Below are 27,638 nucleotides of genomic sequence, written 5' to 3' on the forward strand. Positions count from 1 at the left end.
ACCTGCCACTATGAACTTGGGGCTATTAGTCCTATTATCTACTCTCTCTGAAATGTTCATTGATCTCTATTCACAGGTTTTAATTTCTCGATCTTTATTCCTTACAGAGCATTTATTTCAGTCCACCAGAAGGGAAACTAACTTTCCAGGATGCAGGGGTGAGGGCAGCGGGCCAAATCTAGACCTTGGTCCCTTGTGTAGAGGACACAAGGGAAAATGCATCTTTCAAACAAGGGCCTTGAAGTACTGAACAACAAAGTAACAATATTAGTCATCGCAAGTCTACATTTCTTTTGCTCTTTCTACAAACCAGGCACCAAGCTAAGGTATGCAATATCTATTCTTTCAACACATCACAACAATCCTTTTAGATAGGTTCTATTATTAAGTTTACCCTACAAATGAGGAAACTGAGGCCCACAGACAATAAGTCACTTGTCCAAGGTCCCACAGCAATAATGGGTGAGATAGATTTCAAGCCCAACATTTAAAAACTACACCAAATCTCATGAATCCTCAAGTACCTTCTAAGTATCAGAGAAAGCATAAATTACATCCCAGAAAGCCTTAATCTAACCCCACTGCACTGTTTCTTAGACTGTGAGGTTTCAGGTGAGACAGACACTTTTGGGTCTCAGTTTTTTCATCTGTAAGGGCAAAAGTTCCAAGTGATGCCCCAAATTTTGTCAAATAAAAAATTACTTTGCAATCCCTTCCCCCACCTTCCTAGGAATCCCAAGGCAGTTTTGATCTTCCTGCTGAAACATGATGGAAATCTCTGGATAAAAGTCTTTTGGAATAGTCTGAAGGAAGCAGTCACCTAAATAAAGGTTACGTTACTTGGATTTCACATTGCATAAATGAAGGCCATGCAGTGTCTTGAACCTTGACTTTATAGGAGAGCTTTGTTAAACTTTTAACAATGAGTAAGAAACGTCAAGGGCTGTGCCTGTGAAGCTAAAAATTTTAAGAAGTACACAGGAGCTCTGTACGTGTCAGTAATATAGAAACACCTATGCCAAATACCTTGGCTGTTTCTTTTTCTTTTGCACCAGGGCCTGCTGTTCAGAATGAAAGTGCCAGCAGAATCTTCCTGAGTTGTCTGAGACTGTGGTTACCCTACTTCTAATAAACAAGGCAGCTTCCTGTCTCTGGCTTCCCATTGCTCAACTGGGGTTGAATCATGGCAGCTTTTCACAGTCGTGACCCCTGAGTGCCCTCACGCTAAAGAGTGTCTGCTTTGATTCACTCCCCGTTGTAGGAGAAGCTACTAATCAGAGAACACCTTACTTTGGGGGTTGAAAATACCTGCATCAGTGAAGCTGAAAAAGAGTTCATTTCTTACCCTCAAACTCAGTATCTCATTATGTCTGAATTTACCTCCATTTGGTTGATGTATGTGGACTTTTTCTCAGTCTCTAAAGGGATGAGGCTCTGTGTACACTTTTAGATGGTTTCGGAAGTGGTTAAAATAGCATCCGGTAGATGATTCTCTAATCAAATACTCATTTATGCTTTTCTGAACGATCTTGAATGACAGGGTCCACACGGCAGAGCTCAAAATCCGAAAATTAAAATGCATTTCAGGTTAAAAACTTTTTTCTTCACAAGTGATAGATCTTTTTCTTAAGGGTTTGAAAATGCAACTTAACAGGATATTCTCCCACTTTGGGCCTGTCCAGCACAGTAATCCATTTGTTTTCAAGATACTGATAAATTATACATACATACATATATATATATATACACACACACACACATATATATACACATACATATATATATATGTATATATGTATATATATCTCCCACTTCCTTTACTTTGCTCAATCTCCTACAGGATTGCATCAGCAAAAGGGCAGGCTTTGCATCTGCAACCTTTTCAAGTAAATGAAAAAAGAAAAAGAAACCACCTCTCTCTATAAACAAAAGATTTCGTCTCCAGCTTTCCGCCATCCCGTTCTCCTTACCCATGGCAACCCATTCTGTGGGACAGTCTTGGCATCTTGATATTGAGACACTGCTTCGGATAACCTGTAATAACTAAAACTCCTCTTCCCCTCCTTCTGCCTGGGCCATTACACTCGCCCTCATGCTTCCCAGAGATGTCAGAGTCCCAGCCGGTGTGAAATGCTGATGCTGTCAGTCAGCAGGAAAATTTTCTGCTTCTGCAAACCTCTCTCTCAGAGCTTCCTCTGTGCCGCACCTCCAGCTGCCTTGAAGCACCGTGTCAGTGTATTAAAATAGCTCTGCACTGATGACTTCACTAGTTCTCACAAACAGGCCAGTTGGCAGAACTCTCATGCAGTCTGCTTCTAACGGGAGGACATTTTTTCTTTCCCCACCACCCCTAATATGAATATTCAGTTTCATTTTGACTCCAGAGGAAGCCTCCTTTGTAAGGTTAAGTGCAGTACAAACCTCATGCAAAAATTTCAAAACCCTGCAAAGAGGCCTGAACTAAAAGAGCTAACCTATAGCCAGTATCGAGCACCCCAGTCTGTATTAGCATTTTTTGTGCTAAACTTCAAGGACATCAAAACTGCTAGATATACTAACCTTACGTAACATGTTCTCATTTCATTCATTTTAGGGCCAAATATCTTCCTGAAGAATGTCTGTGATAACTGATAATCAGATTTTTAAAGCATTATTTCTCATGTTTGCTCCTTTTCCACAAGAAAGCTGGCATACAGTATCAAAGTAAAAATTAATTACCACTACACCTAATAATTAATGTGTCAATGGTTTCTGAAATTGAAAGAAAAATGTGTAAGGCATTCATGCAACAGAAGAGGTGCTCTCTATGAGATCACCAAATATTCTTATAATGTTGATAATTTTCCCTTATAGAATTTTTCACTTCCTTTTAGAGTAACCACATACTAGTAAGAGAATATTCTATAGGAAAAAAAAAATAGGACCTTCTGATGTTCTGGCAACATAACTCAGTGCTACGTCCACACTGCACTTCGATTCCAAAAGAGAGCGTTTAGATTAACTGCTTCAGTGCCCAATGGACATAAGATTTATGCCTGGAGAAAAAGCCCCCATATGATTGTATGGACATAGAACTAATGAAATAATTTGGTTCACTGGTTTAAGATGGTTCCTCTAAAAGGGGTGCAATCACTGTTCCCAAAAGAGAGAAAGGCACTAACATTCTACTCCCACTGCCCCTCAATCCCTCTATGTCTGTCACAAACAGCATCTCCATGGCACTGCCTTCTTGCAGACAGGATGGCAGGAAATCACCTCTCTCCAGTAGTCCCAACCTAAACATCAGACAGGAATCTTGAGAGAACACAGGGGCACATATATGAGAATGAATTTTTCAAATGCAATTTACAATGATCTGTTTACTCCATAAATATTTGCTAAGTATCCAGCATGTGGCAAGTACTATCCAGAGCCAACAAAGACGAATACTGCCCTCACGGATTTCACTCACTCAAAGATTTTTTAGTTAGGTATTATATAGCCACGTAGCCTTAACAAGAAGACACACGATCGCTGCCATTTTTTCTTTATGTTAATGCAACGATTTAGAAAATTTGATTTTGATAGTATAGCCAAGGAAGTATTAGATTCCCTTAATTATAAAAACCAGGACCTTTTTGGGCATAGTTCAGAGAAATAATCATGAAATTAGAGTTACTATGTCTTTCTCCTGCAGAGGCTAATAAACAAAGATACAATGGAGATTCGGAATGCTGAAAGGTCAACTCTAAATGTCATTACAGATATAATGATTCACACAGTGATAGAATGAGCTAGGTAGTCTGTGACAGTGACGACACTAACCATCAAATCTCAAAACGATAAAGGACCTTAGTTAGAGCTAGTAAAACTCTCAGTTTTTACTAGTGATGTCTAGAAAGATTGTACGATTTGTGCACTCACATAGATGTTGTTATGTTGGAATCTATATGGTTTTTTTCACATCCTGCATCTTATCCAATTATACTACTCTGAGTCTGATTCTTTCTCTCTCTCTCTCTCTCTCACACACACACACACACATTATACTACCATGTGTCTGAATCATACACAAAAACACATATGCACACATACACTGTGTCTGATTCACACCACATTGTATCACTGTGTTGAGTTCATACACACATATACATTATACCATCCTGTGTTTGATTCACATGCAAACACAACACGCATATATACACATATGTACACCGCACTGTTTGATTCATATACACAACTTATTCATATATGTATCAATCTATTTTGTATTACTGCATATATATACATACGCACACACTATACCACCATGTATCTAATTCATATGCACATTCTTACATCCTAGTATATACACATAGACACTAAAATATATAATAAATCACATTCATATTCAAACTATTCAAAGTGAGAAATTCAAATGTGAAAGACACTCGGGACTATTTCAAAGTTGTTAATATTTCTATTATGTAGCAATTTATCTGGACTCTCATTTACCTCCATCACAGTGTCTAGGGACTACACAGGAAATGACACATATCTAGGTATTTATGATGATGTGGAAATCTGGTGACCCCTCTGGTATCCATTTGCGTGAAAACTTCTGTTTCTTGGCTCAAAGGTGAGGATTTTAGAACTGTTTGTGTTGTACTGTGCTCCATATTATTGGGTAAGGGGGTGGATATGCACAGCCACCAGAGACTCAGAACGGTATTGTATGTCCTTGCTTCAGCACAAATATCCACTTTCTGAGACCATAAAGCAGTGTAGGAGTGATGTGGAGAAAGTGCCTGAGGCACATTGCTTAGGACCCTGGCTACAGAGTGTGACCTCAAGGGGCATTCCCTCTTCTTTTTTTTTTTTTTTCAACGTTTATTTATTTTTGGGACAGAGAGAGACCGAGCATGAACGGGGGAGGGGCAGAGAGAGAGGGAGACACAGAATCGGAAACAGGCTCCAGGCTCTGAGCCATCAGCCCGGAGCCTGACGCGGGGCTCGAACTCACGGACCGCGAGATCGTGACCTGGCTGAAGTCGGACGCTCAACCGACTGCGCCACCCAGGCGCCCCGGGCATTTCCTCTTCTGCTCAAGGGTTGACAATTCAGAGCACTCTGAATGATCCTTCTAAATATACAAAATTAGCGTTCTTACTGGAGTTAGAATTAGCAATGGAGAAGTTCTCTCAGAAGTTTTATGAAGTGAGCAAGAGACTGAAATTGAGAAGACGCTCCATGGTAACTAGCTGATGGAATGATTCATCAACTAGCTGATGGAATGATTTAATGATTCAACATTAAATGGCCCTGAATACCTATGGATAAGGTCTTCAAAAATGGTGTTCAAAATACCTATGGTTTATTTTCTTAAAGCTGCATGTTTCCTGTTTAGGAATTATGCCTCATTTTTGAGAGTAGACTAGTAACCCAAATACAGATTGAAATGCAAGAGATTCTTCCTGGTAACTAACTGATGGAAAGATTCATCAGTACACAGAAGGCGGCTCTGAGGACCCGCCCCTCAGAGGAGATTTTAAAAGGGGCTGGAAGTCCTGCAAGATGCAGGCAGGTGCATTGGGGGTGATGTGGCCTCTGCACATCCACAGTCTAGTAAGGCCTGTGGACCCAGAGAAAATACTTAGCAGAGGAGACTATGAAGGGGAAATGGAGACGCCTTTGGGGGGTTTTCAGACCATACTATGTTATTCTAATAAAGTCTACTGAAGCAGATGGTGAATATTTTGAACACTTGCTTTCTTAAGCTACATGCTCTAATAGTCTAGTATGCTTTCTCCATCCATAAATAATTTCCCTTCATTATGAAATCTAGCCATTACCAACTCATATACATATTATAAAGAAAGAGCCGGTACAGTCAAACTATGAGATACTCCTTTTATAATCATTTTAGATAATAGTCTCGCAGTTTTAGTTAACATAGTGGGGGGGAAAAAAACCACCAAGAAAATGGTAATGCAATCTGAATATATACCTCTGGGTCTCAGGCAGGAGAGTTTGACCTATCACTGAAAACATCAAAAACAGCTGCCCATTGGGAAAAAGTCCTGCCAAACCAGATAAAACCATCACCCCAGTCTTGGAAGACAGCTGTAACAGGTTGCTAGTTAACCCTTACAAATGGGACATTGTTGCAAAAAAAAAAGGAAATGCGCAGCTTTAAGAAAATAAACCATAAGTATTTTGAAGACCATCTTAAAGCCCTAAGCCAGAGCCCGAGATAAACATCCGCTATGGACCAAAATGACCAAGCCGTCGTGGAAGTTTAAAGCCCAGGGTCGGAGGGGACATAAATAGCCAACTGCTTTTCACAATCTGGGATGAGCCCTATCAAGGAATACAGGGAAACCCTCAAAAATTAGCAGGTCAAGGACAAACTGCTCATTAGGCTTGACAGGAAGGAATTTGTGAGTAACCTCTCAAAGCGCTCCAAAGCAAATAAAAAATGTTGCTCAAAAAGATAACACCTTTGGAAACAAAGTAAGATTTTCTGTGAAGCATATATTTTAGATGAGAGAGAAAAAGAGAGAGACTGAGTAACTGTTTCTGTGGTCTTTATTAGGAGAAGTATTAATACTGAAAATATCAATGTATATTTCGAAATAGGTTGCAGGAACTAAATCAAACAGTAATTAACTTAAGGGACAGTCTAAACCTAACTATTAAACTAGATGTAACAAAAATCTGATCGGCATGATCACAGAATTAAAAACTCAAGGTGGAATTTGTAAACCACTGGCTCAAATATAAAATTTTAATTGCAACCAGCCACTCCACAGAAGGATGTTAACAGGGTGCCCAGCCACAGAGCTGTCAAAACGAAGACCTTCCAAACACTGAAGAAAACAACGTATTGAGGGACAAAAACAAACAGGAATTAATGACAGAACATGGTCGAGCGCTCTACTTGAGAGCAATCAACAGACTGGAAGAAACCAAGGACCAGTTCTAAAAATCACATTTTGCCGCGGTTAAAGCGGTAGACAAATGACCAAGAGACAGATGCAGAAGCAGGACTCCAAGCAGACAGGCACTCAAAGGGGTTTCATCTAACATGTTTATAAATGACGTGGATGAGAAAATGCACAGGAAAGCAGGCAAGTTTGCATTAAACTTTTCTAGTTACAAAAATGCCAACAGACATAAGCATCTTTTTAGCATCAATCTGACAAACATGGTAAAATGTTTTTAACCAACTTCCACTTAACTGTTCAGATGAACCAACGACCTCCATTCCCGTTTTAAGTCATACTGACTGATGCACCAGGAACAGTCCGACCAGCAGGCTCCTTCCTGAGCAGGCTGAGAACCTCTCCCGCAATCAGCTGAACCGCACTTCTAGTAAGAATAGCACGGATCCTAAACCTGCGTATGCAGTCACACCTTATTATAATGTGATTTTCTTAAGTGACGCGTTACTTAGATAAATGAAATAGGAGGATGAAAAGATGCCTGTGGGTTTCTATAAAAAGCAAGCTGAATGCCTGGAAAACTTCCAAAGATTAGTTCATAAAAGATACAATTTTTTAAAAACTGGCACTGAATAAGGTATGGGCCTCATAATTGTACAACAATGGGAAAAATTAATCATAATTAACTGCAAGAGCGTGTCCAAGTTTTTACTTCAGAGTCAGAAAAAATAGACAATCCACTATGGGTTTGGTTTTGGTAAGAAACATCTGTGGATCCACACTGGGAGAAAAAGTCGAGGCCTTGTATCAAAGGTTTGTCAGAAAGTATGTATTTGCAAGTTTATGTTTGAATAAAATATTTGATATGTGTATATCACTTTTATGCTCCTCAACTCTTACAACTTTTTTGACTAACTGACCAACTATTGATTTTTATTCCTTTCATTTATTTCTTTCCACTGTATTTATTAGTATGCCTACTATGTGCCAAGCACTATAACAGGGGCTGTGAATACAAAGAAAAAGGTTTTGGCCCTCCAAAAAGCCAAAATTTAATGGGGTAGAAGGAATGCTAACAAATAATAACAATCCATTATACTAAGCATCATAAGTAAATGTTAAGTGTCCAAAAAAAAAAAAAAAAAAATCTAACGTAGTCTAGAGAGCAATGGAGTGAGTTCAATGAATCAGACAGACTTTAGATGAGGCCAGGAGAGAGAGTACAAGTGATATGTATTAGGTGGGAAGACACGTTCTGACAGAGCACACGTGCAAAAGCAGGGCAGCGCTAAAAAGTGCTGGGGGTCCCCTAACACCAAAGTTCCCAAATTGTGAAGAGGCTGGAAAGGTAGGGCAGGAGCTGACCTGTGAGGTACAAAGTTATCTAAGTTTCAGACATAAATGACAGGGAATCATTATATTTTAAACAAAAGAATGACAGAGTCATACTTGTATTTCAGCCCAGCATCTTTTCTAAGCAGTTTAGAAAACGAATGGAAGTAAAGACACCAGTTATGAGACTATGAAAATAATCTATTAAAAAAAAATAAAATCACAGCGGAACAATACTAAGGAGGTAAAATCAGATGACAGATAGAAGGGTGAGTGAAAACAAGTCAAAAATTGAGAATCTGGGGCGCTTGGGTGGCTCAGTCGTTAAGCGTCTGATTTCAGCTCAAGTCATGATCTCACAATTCAGGCGTTCAAGCCCCACATCAGGCTCTGTGCTGACAGCTCAGAGCCTGGAGCCTGCTTCAGATTCTGTGCCTCCCTCTCTCTCTGCCTCTCCCCCACTTGTACTCCTCTCTCTCTCTCTCTCTCAACAATAAATACACATTAAAAAAGAAGAATTAAAGGGGCACCTGGGTGGCTCAATTGGGTAAGTGCCAACTTTGGCCCAGGTCATGATCCCATGGTTGGTGAGTTTGAGCCCCTCGTCAGGCTCTGTGCTGACAGCTCAGAGCCTGGAGCCTGCTTCAGATTCTGTGTCTCCCTCTCTCTCTCTGACCCTTCCCTTGCTCATGCTCTATCTCTCTGTCTCTCAAAAATACACAAACATTTAAAAACATTTTTTTTAATAAAAAAAAAATTGAGAATCAAGGGTTGGGAATTTAGCAGCTGACAGTGAAAAATGTATTAACAAAAATAGGAAATGAAAGCTTTCTGAAGAAACATAAAGAGCACAGTTGTGAATATGATGATTTTGAAATGCTATTATATATCCAGATGGAGATATTTAATAGGGTGTTGGCATTCCAGGTCTAGTAATCCAGAGGTGAAGGTGTCTTTCTAGGACTCATGACCATATGGATAGAATTTGAAGATGCAGAAACAAATGGGCACACTAAGAAAGGAGAGAGAAAGATGACACACTTCCAAATACCAACTTTGGGGCCAAAAAGAGAAGGAGTAACCAATATAGGAGACTAACAAGTAACCAAAAGGAACAAAGAGGAACGTGGGAATAATATGGAAAGGGAAGTTAAAGAAGTAACCAACCATGTCAAAAACAAAAGCAAGGTCAAATAAGATCACCAATGAACCTACTGTACTTAGCAGTTAAGAGATTACTAGCAAAAGAAGCCTGAGCCTAGTCAATGGAGATGAAAACAGACATGGGAGACATGGTGATGGCACTGACCTCAGAAAAGCCAGGAAGTAACCAGATTCTGAGAGCACTGATGTCAGGGCACCCCTAACCCAGAGAAACTTACCTGCCTGCAAGCAGGAGGGAAGGAGGTGCATAGCACTAGATAGTAACAGGGCTACAAACTGGTCAAGTGAGAAGCTGAGATGTTCTTGACCTACAGACACCTATTGTTTCAAGGACACAGACATTAATCGGGTGACAGTGAGAATGGCATTGTTTGGTAGAAGGAATGAGAAAGGGAGTGAAGTTTCAAAACTCTCCCTGTGGGCAATACAGGGGACCTCCTGAGACTCTGGGAGTGGGTCTGGAACATTTCCCTCATGGAAAAACACAAGGTCATTTCATGATGGAAAAATTATCAGTGTACATGTTTATAGAATCATGGGTGGCAAGTTATTAATAAACTTAGCACCCAAAAGTCACTATGAACAACTCAAAAAAGATATTTTTCTAATACACTTTTGAAACACATAAAATGTTAATAAAACAGGGGTGCCTGGGTGGCTCAGTCGGTTAAGTGTCTGACTTCAGCTCAGGTCATGATCTCACAGTTCATGAGTTCGAGCCCCACGATGGACTCTGTGGTGACAGTTTGGAGCCCAGAGCCTGCTTCGGATTCTGTGTCTCCCTCTCTCTACCCTCCCTCTTTCTCTCTCTCTCTCTAATATAAACATTTAAAAAAATTAAAAAATATATTAATAAAACATAAACACTATCCAAATAGAACTGAAACTAAAACATACAGCATTACACCTTTACAGAGTTGTGATGCTCTGCATAGTATTAACCACCAGACCTTACTAAATAATGCATGTTAAACACGACACCTACGTAACAATTTAATGATTATGACGATGTGGGAGAGCTATATGAAAATGATATAGTGTTTTGGTCTAGAAACATAAGCCAAATAATCTATAGGATCCTAATTTCCAGGGACTTTATAATACAATTTATACCATTTAATGCTGGCCGAGATACACTCGGGTATATTTCATTAAAACCAGAAAGAAAAAGAAATAACACATACAAAAGGAAAAATCACTACTTTACATGGCAGGTAGCAAACCTACATAAAATTAATCTGTGCGAGAATTATTTTTAATGGATGGTGAACTAAAATGGACTCAAAAGAAACAAGTGGCAGTTTAAGACATTAAGATGTCAGTGGACTATGTTAAAAGGGCAATCACGTCATGGCGTCATCAGAGACAAGACTCTCCCTGACTGGCCAGGAGTCTGACCCTGTATAATGATTTTAAATTGGTGCTGATGGAAAAATATGAGCAACTCTTCATGTATAAACAAAAGAATGTAAAATACAATGTCAATCTAATAAATAGCACCTCCCAAATTTTCCTTCCCCTTAGAACTGAACAATCTACCACAAAAACTTACACTACATTATGGAAATGCAGGAATAGTGTTCAGCCTTCTCCACTCAACCTGAGTTCTCTCTCTATAAAGGAAATTTTATCTGAAAATACAAATTTACCTGGAAATAAGAGGAAAGCAGATCCATGCCACCTAACTTCTCATCAAATTACGTTCCATCTTGGGGCGCCTGGGTGGTGCAGTCAGTTAAGCGTCCGACTTCAGCCAGGTCACGATCTCGCGGTCCGTGAGTTCGAGCCCCGCGTCAGGCTCTGGGCTGATGGCTCAGAGCCTGGAGCCTGTTTCCGATTCTGTGTCTCCCTCTCTCTCTGCCCCTCCCCCATTCATGCTCTGTCTCTCTCTGTCCCAAAAATAAAATAAACGTTGAAAAAAAAACTTAAAAAAAAAAAATTACGTTCCATCTTTATTATTACTTAAGTGTTTGCATATTATCATGCCTTTCTTTTATACCTATTAGCACTTAACAGAGTCTGGTATATGGCAGATGTTCATTGAAAACACAACGTAGGGTGTGGCGGTGGGAGAAATGGGTAAAAGTGGTCAAAAGGTACAAATTTCCAATTATAAAACAAACATGTCCTGCGGATGTAACGTACAGCCAGTGAATATAGTTTAAAATACTGTATTGTAGGGGCACCTGGATGGCTCAGTTGGTCGAACATCCAACTCGTGGTTTCAGCTCAGGTCATGATCTCACAACTTGTGAGCTCAAGCCCCCCCATCAAGCTCTGTACTGACAGCATGGAGCCTACCTGGGATTCTCTCTCTCTCCCCTTCCCCTGCTCATGCTCTTGCTCTCTTTTCCAGAAAGAAAGAAAGAAGAAGAAAGAAAGAGAGAAAGAAAAAAAAAGAAAGGTAGATACTGTATTGTATATTCAAAAGTTGCTAAGAGAGTATATCTTCCAAGTTCTTATTACAAGAAAAACAAATGTGTTAACTGTACGTGGCGATGGATGTTAACTATACTTATTGTGATGATCGTTTCACAATATATACTAACACTGAATCATTACGTCGTACACCTGAAATTAACATGTTATGTCAGTTATATGTCAATATTTTTAAAGAAAATTAATGAAAACATGATAAAAATAAAAGCATGATCACTTTGATAAAAATGCATGAATTCTTGCCAACTCCTGATCTTTACCATTTCCAAGATACTCGTAGAATACACATTTATATAAAAGATTACTCTCCTTAACTATATACAAGAAACTAAACAACATAATATGTAAGAGTAGCCTATCAATGCCATAGTGCAAGCTACAACTTTTGAAACTTTCTTGCTCTTAAACTAACTAGCATGTGTGTTATCACACTCCTATGACATTACTAAGGATTATCTAAGAGTAACTGATATAACTGTATTTAACTGGATTTTTTTCTCTTTTTTTCCTTTGCTTAGGGATTCTGACCATATGATTTTAAAACACAAGATTTTTTTAAAGGAGTCAAATACCATGGATTGGGGGTAGAGGTGAATCACATGCAGTAATGTTGACCTTTGCAATTCCATAAACCTTTCTAAGACTTTTCTGAGGCATAGGAAGTTCCAAATCCTGCTCAACATTGCTTAAGGAAATGCTTTGTTCAGGCTGTTTTCAGAGAAAACAGTCAATAACCATGCATGTGCCTTTGAATTCAGCTGCACCAGCTGCTAACTTAATGACACTGAAATTAGGAAGCTTTGTTCTAAAGGTGGCCACAGAGGCTCCTTTGGTATACTTATAGTTCCCAAACAAACCAAATCCTTGAAAAGGCACACACAAATACACACATGTCCAGAGACTGTGTTATTTGCAAAATGAAATAAACAAGTCAAACAGCCCAAATAAAAAGTGCAAGAATTCAGGAGGGAATGCAGTGTGAAGGAAAAACCTCAATGCCTAAGCTTTAATTACTTCGCTTTAAAGGCAGAATGTATTTCTTAAAATATTTTCCTAAGAACACGGGGCATGCTATGACTCTAGTCAACATTTATTCAGTACTTCATGTATATTTTAATAATGCCAAGAGTGGCACCAAAGGCTCAACAAGAAGTAATGTGTTGTTAAATTTTGCAATCTTTCTCCCCACCCCCCATTTTACATTTCCATTAGCAGCAGCACAAGGCTCATCACCCAGCACCACATACCAGTTTAATCGTATTCAGAAGGTATTTTCTACATGCTGAGATGCTGCGAAAGCTACAAATAAGTAAAAACAAAATCACTGATTAAAAACTAAAACAAAATACTGTGTCTTCCGCTACTGTTTTCTCATTCTTAAATATGGGGGTGGGGGGTGCATGAGTGCAGGTGTGCTCACGTGGATACTTTGCTACCTGTAAGTATTCTTTTTCTGGGGTAAGCCAACTCTGAAATATCCAAGCGTAGGAGAGATAATCAACCCAGTGAGAATTTATAAACTGGTAGAGGATAACACCATGTCCCCCTTCTACCTTGCTCCCAGAAAATAAAACATGCCATGGGGATGAAGAGAAGACAGGGTTCTAAGACCTGGTAGTCAGGCTGTACAAGTCCTCAGGACAGCCTCCACTGACTTACAACCCACAAGTCACAGCATCTGGTCTTTATCACCTAACTTGACTCTGAGATTACCCAAAACTCAGTTGTTGGTAGATGAGTCTGTGAGTCTCCATGTGAGTCTGTGATACGTGGAGATATAAGACCTGAATTACACGTCCTAACCAACTTTATCCTGATGGTTTAAGCCTGGCTAGATTTGGGATGTCCTTGAATGTAACAGGGAAGCAGACAAACAAATGAGGAAGTGACAGACAATGCTTGGAATGTTCCTGGAATATCAAAAAAAATCGTAATTTCTACACAGGATTTGAGGCACAGCACAGCAGTATGCCAAGAAGGCTCAGGTGTGAATCTATTCAATTCAACAAATATTTATGACGCATCTTTTGCCAACTCAAATGTAAGAAGGATTCCAAATTGTGTTTATGTCCTCGGGATATAAAGCAGTGCTGGAACAGACAGCAGGCACTTAATATCGAAGAAAGAAGGAAAGGAAGAAAAGGAAAGAAAGAAAAGGAAGGCAGGCAAGTAAGGAACTTGGGCAGAGTAGGCATTTGCTGGAACTGAGGATACAAAGTTGAACAATGTGGCAAATGAACTTCAGAGGTGCTAGCTGGAGACTTAATCAGGGCCTCACCCCATTTTCTAATCCAGCTTTGAGTTCATCAACTTTTTCTTGAGATATCAGACAGATAAATGAAAAGTAAACTAGTTTAGAAAAATTAAGCTTCAGGCTCCTGCTGCAAACATTTTGAAAACAAGAATCTAAAACAAGTTTTTAATGTTGGCCACACATGAGAATTATGTAGGAAACTTAAATATGCCAGCTATTGGCACCTGGGTCCCGTGTGGGATTAAATTACCAATTAAATTACAATCGTCAAGGAGGAGGTAAATGTATTACTATTTTTAAATACTCATGTGATTCTAATCTGCAACAAATAATGAGAACCACTGTTCCATAAATAATGATAAAGTTTTCTGCCCAGGGTCTACTATGAACTTGACAAGCTAAAACAAAAATGCAACCTATATTTAAGAACCATGTGTATATTTATAGCTTGTACAGTAATATATGAAACTCATTTGTTTAAGAAACATGACCGAAAACAGGAATGGTGAAACACTAGACACTGATACAACCAAAAATTCGAAAAAAGCTTTAGATACCCAGCTCAGCACACCAACACAAAATGTCTCTAAATAGCTGAGAAATAATTACAATATAATTAAAAGTTTTCAAACACATGATTCTGACATTAATTTGAAGATTACTTATTTTGTTACAATTACCTATACTTTTTAAAAGCAGTTCTAGGGGCGCCTGGGTGGCTCAGTCGGTTAAGCAGCTGACTTCGGCTTAGGTCATGATCTCACAGTCCGTGAGTTCCAGCCCCGCGTCGGGCTCTGTGCTGACAGCTCAGAGCCTGGAGCCTGTTTCAGATTCTGTGTCTCCCTCTCTCTGACCCTCCCCTGTTCATGCTCTGTCTCTCCCTGTCTCAAAAATAAATAAAAAACGTTAAAAAAAATTAAAAATAAATAAATAAATAAAAGCAGTTCTATTCATAACAGCCCCAAATTGAAAAGAACCAGGATATACCTGAATACCTCCACTTTTAAAAGTAGGTTTTATGTTCTAAAACTGATGGTGGTACACTGCACAATTCTGTGACTGTCCCAAAAACCACTGAATTGTATACTTTAGATAGGTTGAATCGGCATGCCAACTATGTCAATAAAGTTCTACATATAAAAGAAATTTTTTAAGTAGACTTATCTTCTCAATTAGAAATGAGTTTTTTCATAATTGTACATGGGCAGTGGCTGTTTTATTAGTATAAATCCATTTTTAATGTTAAATTTCATTTTCTTTTTCATATTCTCCTAAAATCAAGGGTGCAAGCCATACTGAAAGAATTTTGGCTTCAACAGCTTTTAAAACTCACAGCCTGGGGCACCTGGGTGGCTCAGTTGGTTAAGCATGTGAGTTTGGCTCTCAGGTCATGATGTCATAGTTTGTGAGTTCGAGCCCCATGTCAGGCTCTGTGCTGACCGCCCAGACCCTGGAGCCTGCTTCGGTTTCTGTGTCTCCCTCTCTCTCTGCTCCTCCCATGCTCGTGTTCTCACTCTCTCAAAAATAAACATTAAACATTTTTTTTTTTTTTAAATCACAGCCTGGAGCAAAAATGTGACATTATAAAAAGTCACATTAAATTACTGCAATTAATGATGTCATAACTGGGGAGCAGGGGATAAGATGTGAACACCTGCGTGGCTTGGCCTGTTAAGCATCCAACTCTTGATTTTGGCTCAGGTCATGATCTCATGGTTCATGAGTTCAAGCCCCACATTGGGCTCTGCACTGACTGTGCAAAACCTGCATGGGATTCTCTCTCTCTCTCTATGTGTGTGTGTGTCTCTCTCTCTCTCTCTCTCTCTCTGTCCCTCCCTCCCTCCCTCAAAATAAATAAACTCAAAAAAAATATGTGATTATCAGTGAATCACTAAGTGTGATGTGATGGAAATGAATTGGGCCTAAATGTCTTAAGCCCCCAAGGTCTAGATATAACCCCACCATTTGTGAAGTGAGTATTCTTAGACAAACTATAAAACTGCTATAAAACGTAAGTCAGAAATTCATTATAATAGTAAGCTGAAGCAATGTTTAAGAAACCATTTGAAAACTGTTTGGTGTTTAAAAAAATAGTGTTGAAATTATTTTGGCTTTGTTGCAAAAAGAGAGATCACCAAGTTCAGAGAGTCTATGACGTGTTCCAAGAATCTCTAAAATTTTGTTCTCCACCCACTTTTCCCTGTAGCATCTCTTAAACTGCTTAAATTTTTCCCGTCTCCATATTTTCTAATCTATAAAGGAGAGACATATTTGCCTCTTTAGAAGTTACTGAACTATAAATTAAGTCCTCTACTTTATTCCGGAAAATAAGTGCAGCCAATGAAATGACTGGTGCCTGGAGTCCTTTTGCCCCTTTTGGACCTAGGAAGATACAGAGGGTTTTTAGGATACCTTAATTATATACGGCAAGCAGATTTTGGATGTTAGTTTGTTTTGTGGGTTTTTAACAAGAGTCCCAGCCAGCCAGGGGAAGGGGAAAGAACTAGAAGAAACATTATTAAGCAGCTTTGAAGTTCTGATAACTAAAAGGGCACATGACACAGAGGTTCTTATCAGGAAGGGTCCCTATTCACAAGAGAGGAGCAAATCCAAATTTCCATGCATAGAATTGCAACTTTTTTACGGTAATTAGTCTTTCTCTTTCAGAAATCCCATCCCAGTGAAGCTCTGCAAATGAATCAATTCTGTTTCCAAAAAAAAGTTACACTCTTCTCCAAAACAAGTAACTGTTACCCCCAAAAGATAACCATGTTCTTACAAAAAAAAAAAAAGCTTTCCATTTAGAAGGGGAAGACACAGGCAAATGGAAATGTTTCTACAAACTTTGTCAAGCATTACTTAAAACTGTTACAAGGCATGATTACAAATGACCGTGAATTTAATACTACTATTTAATTGAATCTTCAATTCTTTGGTAAGGATTAATTATTTCTTATATTACATTTCCTTCATTGCGTGATGATATGGAAATATATATACCCATACATGTGTGAGCTGCTCAGCTATAATTAATGATGCACTTTTATTCTCTATTATTGTGTGGAAAACATTCTGACACAAAATAAATGAAGCATAATCATTCAGTGTAATGATTCGAATGTACTGATTAATGAAATGAAATAGCTTCTCTGCTCTTTAGTTAAATTAAAACATTTACACACTGGGAATCGTAAGGGCATCCCTAAATGAATGTTTTCTAGGTGACCATTTTCCCTTATAGAAATCACCTGCCCAGCCATCACTGACTAGAAGTTCCCAGCAGTTTTAATATGTACCACCACTATCTTATATGCAAGAAACAAAAACTGTGTCAATTAAACTCTTACACAATACTAAGCTGTCTTCAGAGATGTTAAAAAGTGTGTGAGGAGGAAACAGGAGAGAATGTGACCTATATGCTTAAAAATCACTAGATGGAAAAAAAAAATTGAAAGAAGAATCATCTGGGGCCCTTGTGTGGCTCAGTCAGTTAAGCATCTGACTCTTGATTTTGATTCAGGTCATGATATCCTAGTTTGTGAGTTCAAGCCCTGCATCAGGCTATGTGCTGACAGCGTGGAACCTTCTAGGAATTCATTCTCTCCCTCTCCCTCTCTCTCTCTCTCTCAAAATAAATAAACTTAAAAAAAAATCAAGAATCATCTGAATAAATAGGTTGACTGATTTCCTTAGCCCCCATACAAACCTACTTAGATTTTCTGGAGACTGGGCTAAGGTACTAAAGCAGGACCCTTGAACGACCCAGGGGTTAGGGGAGCCAACTCCCCGTGCAATTGAAAATCCAAGTATATCTTCCGACTACGCAAAAACTTTACTACTAATGGCCTACTACTGACTGGAAGCCTTACCAATAACATATTTTAGATAGTCAATGAACACATACTTTGTATGTTATGTATATTATATAGTTTGTTCTTACAACAGAGTAATCTACAGAAAAATGTTAAATCATTTCAGAACTGCACCGTATTTATCAAAAAAAACTCTATGCAGAAGTTGATCTGTGCAGTTCAAACCAATGTTGTTCAAGGGTCAACAGTATTGGGGTGCCTTGGTGGCTCAGTAGGTTAAGTGTCCGATCTCACAGTTTGTGAGTTTGAACCCCCCATCAGTCTCGATGCTGTCAGCACAGAGCCCACTTCAGATCCTCTACCCCCCCACACACCCTCCCCTACTCTCTCATGCACACTCACGTGAGCATGTGCTCTCTCTCTCTCAAAAATAAACATTAAAAAAAAGAGAGTCAACTGTATTTGTAAAAAGTTCCCCAGGTGAGAAATCTAGAACCAGCTGGCAGAGATCTATCAATTATACCAGTTCTCTAATTATAAGCAACTCAAACACAATGGCAACCATGATTAATACCACACTTTGTTTTTAACAACTGTTTATATGTATACATAAAATACTGCCTATAGTGGGAATTGGCCAGCTTGAAGATATCACTAAAAGTGTGTAGATTTTAACACTGATATTGATGAGGGCAGAGACAAAGGAAGCCCCTTAAAGTCTCTACATAGTATTCCCTCTTCCCAGCACGGAACCCAGTCCAATGGGTGGAGCCCAGCTCCAGTGACAGCAGAATTTGTGTTACATTTTTGGTTTAGGAAGAGCTCAATGGCTTCTGTTAGGTCTACAGGTGTCCAGAGGGCCTCTGGTACCCAACTACCAACCTGGGTCACTCCTGGTCCAGGCAGCTCCAGAAAACTAGCAAAGCAATAAAGCAGTAGTACTGTTAAAGAGGCAGACAGAAGTCTTATAACCCAGCACCGCCACTTAACTGCTAGGCGATCTTGAGAATGATACTGAACCTCGATTATCACATGGAGGACTAACACGGGTAATAATCAGATCTGTCACGAAGATGCACTGAGATAATACCTATAAAACACCTAGTGCAATAAATGGTACAAAGTAGGTGTTCGGTAATTAGAAAATGACATTATCCCTATTGTTGCCTCTTCCATCTATCTCCTTTTTTATTAAAAAATTACTTTGAGCACTACAGATCTCAGTACTAATCATTCTATTAACATGCATTGATGTTTGTCTCTACTTCTAATTTACAACCTTAAAGACCATGTTTAATGTTATGTTTTTTCTCTGTTCCTAGGAGCTCAAAACATGGTATTAGGCAACCAACAGATATTTTATCAATTCAACCATTCACTCAACAGATAATAATTACAGATTTGTCACACGCAAGACAACATCCTAGGCATGGGGAATACATTGATCTCTACCCCTGAGTTTACAATCCATGCTCCGTAAGATCTAGTCCATTTTAATGAATTATTCATTGGAACAGCAGAAACACACATATATGTATCACTACATACAGGCATAAAAAGACTCCTCCCATAGATTTACAATAACCTGTTCCCCTACTCCACTCTTATCAGAAAATAAGTCACCTTAGTTAATTATTAAAACTACCAATTTTAACTGTATAGACCATAGTCTCATGTTCAAACACCTCAAGTAATGGAGTCTAAAAGTGAAAAATGTCTATACATGCCTCATAACTTGTAAGAGAGCTGATCACAAATTCTACCTAATTAAAGTAGTGTACTACAAAGTCATCGATTCAAGGACAAAAGAAATTCACAAAAACATCTTTCTATGTGATGCTATAAAATATTTCAACATATTCACAGATTGAACTTTCTCTGTAATTCCAAAATCTCATTTTCTCATGCAAAATTTCTTCCAGTTAGGAAAAAAGCCTGAGATAAAAAAAAAAAAAAAAAAAAAAAACCTATCTTGAGGAAATTGTATGGTATTGTAAGGAGCTAAGAAAAAGATTGTACGGTATGGAAAACTAAAGAGCCTGTCAATAAAGAAAAAGCACCATTTTCTCCATTTGTTCAGCACCATACTTTGTTCCCCTCCAGTCCTACCTCATGTCCTGCAACCCCCAGATTCCACACTATGGGCTTAGACTCCTCCCACTTGCTGCAAGAATGACCCAAGACAAGATGTTTTTAAGTGAGGATGAACATGCACATATTTTTGTACAAGATGAGTATCTAGTTTGCTATTTCTGGCAAAGGACAGGGAATGTCCAAGGTTGTCAGTACAGCTTTTATCTCCTGTGATTTAACTGGACCTTTAGCAAGCACAAAATATAACTTCAAAAGAAAGTTTTTTTTTCCCATGATAAAACAAAGCAAGCCAGGAAACATTTTCCAAGGTGGAGGGCACTGACAGTCCTTCAAACCAAGAAGTAAGTTGGTAAAAAATTTTTAAGAGGGGAGAATTAGAAATGAAAGAATTATTACTTTTGCAATAAGTAAAGCAAAATAAGGCAAGTATAGACCAAGTAAAGAAAAGTTTCGACAAAGGCAATATAGTGTACAACTAAAACATGAGGAAGAGTGACTTTCAGACAAGAAGTTTAACTTCAGGTATATGACCACTGAAATGAGTGGGTAATAGATGAAATTGCACAGTGGACTCAAATATCTTGGTTTTAGAAAAAATTTTAAGTGTTATTTATTTTGAGAAAAAGAGAGAGAGCACAAGCAGGAGAAGGGCAGAGTGAGAGGGGGAGAGAGAGAGAATTCCAAGCAGGCTCTGCAATGCCTACACAGAGCCAGACATGGGGATCGAACCCACGAACCAGGAGATCATGACCTGAGCTGAAACCAACAGTCAGATGCTCAACGAACTGAGCCACCCAGGCACCCCTCTAATATCCTGGTTTTACAACAGTGTGCCCCAGAAAACAGGCATCATTTCTAAAGCAATTATTAGTTAGCTCATAAAGAGTAATAGTAATGTAGACAATCCAACTGATTTCATTCCAAAAAAGATTCTTTAATACATTTGTTATGTACAAAACTCTGTAAGTATTCTAGGATACAGACATAAATCCAAGTCCAAAATGTGTTTTAATAAACTCAGACCATACTTTATTTTCAGAGGTTTGTGCAGTTAATGTTGATATGAGTATTAGGTTCAGACATATGAACTTGACATGTCTGTACCTCAAAAACAATTGAATAATGGTAATTTCATATGGTTCAACTTAATACATAACGCCTATCATTGACAGCCAACAAAATAACTATGAAATACAAGTCTAGGCAAAGTGTCTCTATAAGTACAGAAATTAAGATTTTAAAAATACCCAAATTCATTCATTTGACTTTGCAAAGCAGGACAGCTTCTTTGAGCAGATGGCATATGAACGAGGAATCAGGTTTTGAGAGTTGGAATAGTTAGAAGAAGGAATATAGTGAGGAAGAAGTGGCAGATGGGAATTTTAGACTGGGGACAAGCAAGAACATAAGTATAGGATCATAAAAGTGTAATAGAATAATTCAAATGGCAAAATCATCTACTTTAATGTCATTGAGCAAGTATGTGAGGTTCATTATGAAAACAGAATTTTGGGGCACCTGTGTGGTTCAGTCACTTAAGTGTCCGGCTTCAGCTCAGGTCATGATCTCGCAGTCCGTGAGTTCAAGCCCCGTGTCCGGCCCTGTGCTGAAAGCTCAGAGCCTGGAACCCGCTTCAGATTCTGTGTCTCCCTCTCTCTCTGCCCCTCCCCTGCTCATGCTCTGTCTCTCTCCCTCTCAAAAATGAATAAATGTTAAAAAAACTTAAATTAAAAAAAAACAGAATTTAAATTCAATTAACCTGGAGAAACTTATTTGTCTCACAATCAAAAAAAAAAAAAAAAAAAAAACCGCAAACAAAATTCTAGGATGGGACACCTGGGTGGCTCAGTTGACTAAGCCTCTGACTTCAGATCAGGTCATAATCTTAAGGTTCATGAGTTCAAGCACTGTCCACATCGGGCTCTGTGCTAACAGCTCAGAGCCTGAAGCCTGCTTTGGATTCTGTGTCTCCCTCTCTCTCTGCCCCTCCCCTGCTCACACTCTATTTCTCTCTCTCTCTCTGTCTCTCAAAAATATATAATTTTTTTTTAATTCTAGAATATAAAATTTTTTCTGAGAAATGATAAAAAAAATTAAATAAGAAGATCAAATCAACCATTCCCTATAAAAGAGCTACAAACAGTCTCAGGTTCACAGACATCTCAATATAAAATAATACACTAAAAGCTCCTCCTTCTGCTATAGACGGAGTGTATCAGATACTATTCTGTTTGGTAATGGGCAAGAGCTTTCCCCTTGACTAGTGTCCTTATGGATGCCTCTGCCTTTGCTCCAAACATCAGGGTTTCAGAAAGGCCCTACTGAATTTTAAAGGTCAAGTTCTTCCCACCATTCCATTTACAAATCACTGCAAGTAACCCATTATACATTTACTATGGAACTGGCAAAATTTAATAATCACTAGACCTTACTGAGTGCTTTGTGGGAACGGTGGCTTTTGCATGGTTATGAAGACGGTAATGAAGTCAAATCTACTGCTCCATTACACATATTATTTTTAGCCACAATAACAGTGTTCCGTTTAAGCTTTAGGACTGCATTTAAATAGATGGTTTAGGAAACAATAAAGCCTAAAAGAATACTGTAGGTGTATTCCAAATTTAGAGTGAGTAGGAAACATCAGGGGAATTTTATCTACTCCATCAAACAATAAAACACTCTGAGCCAGCAACACAAAGAAGCCAAGAAAACAGGGGATGGGAACTTTTTTCTTATTAGAGAGTCAGCAAGCTAATAAAAATATTAATCAAAGGGCACATAAAAAATTTTTGTTTGGCAGGAATTTTTTTTTTAAAGAGAAATGTCAGATACTGTGCTAGTTACACTGCATAAATACTGGACCCAAGAGACGCACTAAGTACCCGTTAAAGGAACAGGACAAGGGGAAGAATAGAGTTAAGGGACCAAGTGAAGAAGGAATGAGACACACACGCAGAGAAAAACAGAAAACACTGCAGAATACATAGAAAAGCACCTACAATCAAACCCAAAAGAACACAGAACAGTGTTCTGTTTGATCTCTCACAACATTTTGGCTGACGATTAGATGTCTACTGTAGTTTCAAGAATACGAGTAACTCGTTCTGCGAGTGTTCCGCAAGATAAGCAAACATTTCTAATAAATTTTAACTTGATAAACGAGCGAGGTCTTGCACTGAGTGAGGTCTTGCGTGAGTAGTACGTGATGCCGAATGTCACATGATCACAACTGAACCAATGGTTCTTGAAATTCACTTTGATACACAAGCGCTTTGGATTACAAGCATGTTTCTAAACGAATTATGCTTGCAAACCAAGGTTTTACTGAAAACATGGGGATACCTTATATACATTGCCTCAAAGACCATACAAAATTATGTTAATAGTTGAATATAAACCCATAGTCCAGAGGTTCTTTCTCAGCTAGAGCCCATGACAACATTAGACCCTAATGCAAGAAGAATATAACTAGTACCTTTGGGAAAGTGAAATATTCCTATTAAAAGTGTTGGAAAGGGGCGCCTGGGTGGCTTAGTCGGTTAAGTGTCTGACTTTGGCTCAGGTCATGATCTCACAGCTCTTGAGTTCGAGCCCCATATCCAGCTCTGCACAGACAGCTTGGAGCCTGGAGCCTGCTTCAGATTCTGTGTGTCCCTCTCTCTCTGTCCCTCCCCACTCATGTGCTCTCTCTCGTTCTCTCTCTCTCTCTCAAAAATAAACATTAAAAAAAAAAGTGTTGGGAAATATCAAAACATCATAAATTAATCACTGCTTGTATGCCTGGGCACGATACAAAGTTTGTTCACAAAAGTTCTAGGAGGTTAGCTTATTTTGTGAAATGTAGCCACAAATTTCAACAATCTTATCTCCAGTTAGAGTTTCAGGTTTAGAGAATTAGGTTGTGATTGTTTACAAGATGCTTCTACAATTTTGTGTCACTTTTGTTTTTCTTTTCTGAGAGTTGGGTGTGGTTTGGTTTTGGCTTTTAATTCATAGGTGATGGGAGATGAACAATAACACATTTTTAGCACATGGTGTGAATTCAAACTTGATGGTAAGGAAGCCCACCAGGGTATGCAACTGTGTTTTGTCTAGATGTTCGCCATATGCTGTTTTAGTTTCCGTGTTATTATTCGTAGGGACTATAACATCTCACAGTCCTGAGAGCCTCCAAAGTACTCACCCATCTCGTTTCCCAGATACACAAATGGCACAGGACCCGTCACTGATTTTTAGGTGGAGCAAGAAGGCAGTGGCAGAAAGGCACAATGAAGGGCTGGCTTTTCTTAAGGATCTGAGGCAGCAGGCGTGGCAGGAGCACTGAAACCGGTGCTGGCCACTGTTCCCAGCACTCTCTCTTATTACCCACGCCTGACTGCCTCTGCACAACAGACTGACATGGTCGAAGCTTTCACCAAAGTCCACATTAGAACAGAGCAAGAGTCAGCTAACTTCTGGTGAGCGCCAGAAAGTAAGTATCTTCCGCTGTGTAAGGCAGAGTCCAAAGCAGTCACAGATAATACTTAAACAAACGTGGTAGCTGTGCACCCATAAAACTTTATTTATAAAGGCAGGCTGTGGGCCATCATTTGCCAACATCTGGCACTGACTTCTTAACTCTCAGAAGTGGTCTTCCTGGTAACAAGCTTATCCTCATTTTGAAGGGATCACGAATCCTCGTAGCTATTGTATCATTTGGGTGCAACGGTATTGGTAACAACAAGCCTGAGTAGCAGCATTTCTTGGGCGCTTGTGATATCCCAGACACTGCACTAATTACATATAATTCCCCGAATCCTCACACCTCCTTGAGGTAGCTGTTACCATCATTCCTATTTTCAGCTACAAAGGTCAAAGTATAAATATCAAAGAGCCTTCAGTGGTGGAGGGACTAAATCCAAGATCTTTGACTTGGATCCTTAGCTGGCCCACAGGCTTCTAACTTTGGGATTCAGCACAGTCAACAGGGGGCTTGTTTAAATGCCAATTCCTGGGCTCCACCTTCAAATGTTCTGATTTAGTCCCCTTGGATTAGGCCTAGGAACCTGCATTTTAACACCTACTTCTGGTAAATCTGGTGCAAGTTGTCAGTGGAACACACACTGAAAAATACTACACTACCATATAGCATCCAAGCCAAAAGCCAAGTGTCTGTATGGAAACAGAGACTGTTGGTGCCTGCTAAAATCATAATCTGAGCAAACGATTACCCTCGATGAGGAAAAGTTGAAGTAGATTTTAAACTAATCTTACTTTCAGCCTGCTTTGTATTTTTACACATTAAAAATTATGAAAGCTATATGGAGTTTTTAATACGGAGGTAAATATAAAAGAGGTTTAAATTTCAAAAGCCAATTTTTGTTAAAATGCCGAGCTAAAGAAATCACTGATATTTTAGGCATAGGGAGAGGCTGACTGATGATCAGCAGCATTTTTGTTTTAAAGATGTAAATCTAGAGATGTCAACTTCTCTTTGTATCTTCCAAAACTTAACTGCCTAGCATGTTTTTCTTACGTGCCACTGGGGATGCTGGAGAAGAACTAGGATGTTGTTTGGCAATAACGTCATGTGGAGTTAGTTTCCGACAACACGATTTCTTGGACAGGGAGTAGGTCACAGCCCAAGATGGGAGTTCGGACATGAAGCAGGAGTCACATGAATTCGGCCATCGGAAGCACACGGGACCAGAAGCTTGGCAGGCAGCAAGCACACATGATGTGAATGTTGACGCAGGTCCACTGCAGAAGTTGCGCAGGTCAGAGACAGAACAGCAACGTGGTTTTAAAAAAAAAAGTCCTGGGAGGATATTCTCACTTCTGAAAGTAGCTGAGGCCCCTGGGCCCTAGGAGAGCCTCAACTTTCTGTAAACATTCAGAATCATCTGCATAAGCAATGTCACACTAGCAGAGTTGGGGTCAACCACTCGGCCCGGGATCAGGGACTCAACATTTATTGAACGCATGTCTAGGCCAAGAAACATGCTAAGTGCTGCAGCTGAACTGCTGATTAAAATGTACTCCCTGTTCTCAAGGAGCTTATTATCTGCTAGAAGTGAGGCTTCTAGACCAGCTCATGCCACCCTCTTCTGGTCACGTCATTCTAAGCTTCTAGTCACGTTGTTAAAGTTCCTGAGCCTCAGGGGTTTTTTATCTGTAAATTAGAGGCAGTAAGGTCTTCAGTCGTTAGCGTCAAATGAAAACCTCTATAATGTAAGGCACTACTACAGAATTAATTGGTGGTTCCCAGTACACCGTGAAGAGGAAGACAGAAGGGGGCTCTACAGGAAGCCCCTGCTGAATGCGCAAACAGTAAAGGAGCAGAAAAGAAAGCACTGCCTGTTACTACACCCAGGTGCATTTTTAACAAGAACACTAATGAGGGCATGATCCAGGGTAGTTTTAGCAGCATACCCCGTATTCTTAGAAACTTCACAAGGATGAATGATTATAGGAGGGAGTGATATCCTACAGAACAGATACAAAAACACGGTCCTGTTCTCCCTCGACACCACAGGACCCTAGGCAGAAAGGGGTCTACTAAAAACTCCACGAAAGATGGTGAGCAAACAACTCTTAGTATTTGGCAAACCTTCTGTTCAGAAACTCCACTAAGAATACCATCCTTCGGGGAAATGTACTCCACCACAGAGACTCCTGCACTAGTGAAAATGCTGGTGGCTGCTGTTTCTACTCTAGCATGCCAAAGGACTAAGAGAAAAAGATGAGGGCCATTCAGAATCAGAATATGGTCTTTAGGTGATACTTTTATGGACTTAACTTGATTCCTTAATATAAGAAAGAGTATATGGCTGGGATTCCGAATACCTTTCCGGTATTCTAGATCACTACACAGATCTGCAACCTCAAGGTCTTTCAACAACGGAATTTGTCTGACAAATTAGAATCAGAGTATTTCCTATTTTTTAAAAGGCTTTGATGATGACCAAATAGGATAACAAATGTGAAAGTTCTTTGAAGTGTTACAATCACTTACAAGTAATTATGATTAAAGATACAAACTTCAGGGGCGCCTGGGTGGCTCAGTCAGTTGAGCGTCCGACTTCCGCTCAGGTCATGATCTCACAGCTCATGGGTTCGAGCCCCGCGTCGGGCTCTGTGCTGACAGCTCAGAGCCTGGAGCCTGCTTCAGACTCTGCGTCTCCCTCTCTCTCTGCCCCTAACCCACTCACATCCTGTCTCTGTCTCTCTCAAAAATAAATAAACATTTAAAAAAAAAAAGATGCAAACTTCAATTGTATGCATATGAGGATGCTGCAAGATAGGCTTTATTTTTTAGACTGTGCTATAAACAACTATATTGTGTCCAAAGTTCTTAAAAAATAATATGCAGTAAGTTATTCTACCACCTCTAGTGCAACTGTGCAATTGTCATTTGTAAAACTCTCATGCTTTAGTAATCAAAAAAAGTTAATAAAATTCTAAATACAAACCCAAGTTTAATTTCCATAAAATTCATTTTTATTTTATTCATATTGTAATATATCCATTGCTTTTCAGGTATATGATGGGGTAAATAAGTCTATTAACACACACACACACACACACACACACACACTCACACAGTCAATAAACACTTCCACCCACGCAAAAAAAAGTGGAAAACACACTAGGTTCATAAAT

General features: G+C 39.2%; 1 protein-coding gene across 10 annotated transcripts in view; it reads right to left on the reverse strand.

Annotated features, from left to right (window-relative positions):
- KLF12 (KLF transcription factor 12) overlaps positions 1–27,638 on the reverse strand; it is a 436,782-nt gene that overhangs the window by 364,505 nt on the left and 44,639 nt on the right. For 4 of the 10 annotated variants that reach the window (XM_027064992.2, XM_053216430.1, XM_027064990.2 and 1 more), the window contains one exon: positions 13,085–13,136. The exons of 5 other annotated variants lie outside the window; for them this stretch is intronic. The gene's annotated coding sequence lies outside the window, so the exon portion shown is untranslated. Of the gene's footprint in view, positions 1–1,970; positions 4,824–13,084; positions 13,137–27,638 lie in introns of those variants that run through there. One more of the 10 variants, XM_053216458.1, reaches the window with a different exon arrangement.

Source organism: Acinonyx jubatus, chromosome A1, assembly GCF_027475565.1.
Source record: "Acinonyx jubatus isolate Ajub_Pintada_27869175 chromosome A1, VMU_Ajub_asm_v1.0, whole genome shotgun sequence".
Classification (NCBI taxonomy): domain Eukaryota; kingdom Metazoa; phylum Chordata; class Mammalia; order Carnivora; family Felidae; genus Acinonyx; species Acinonyx jubatus.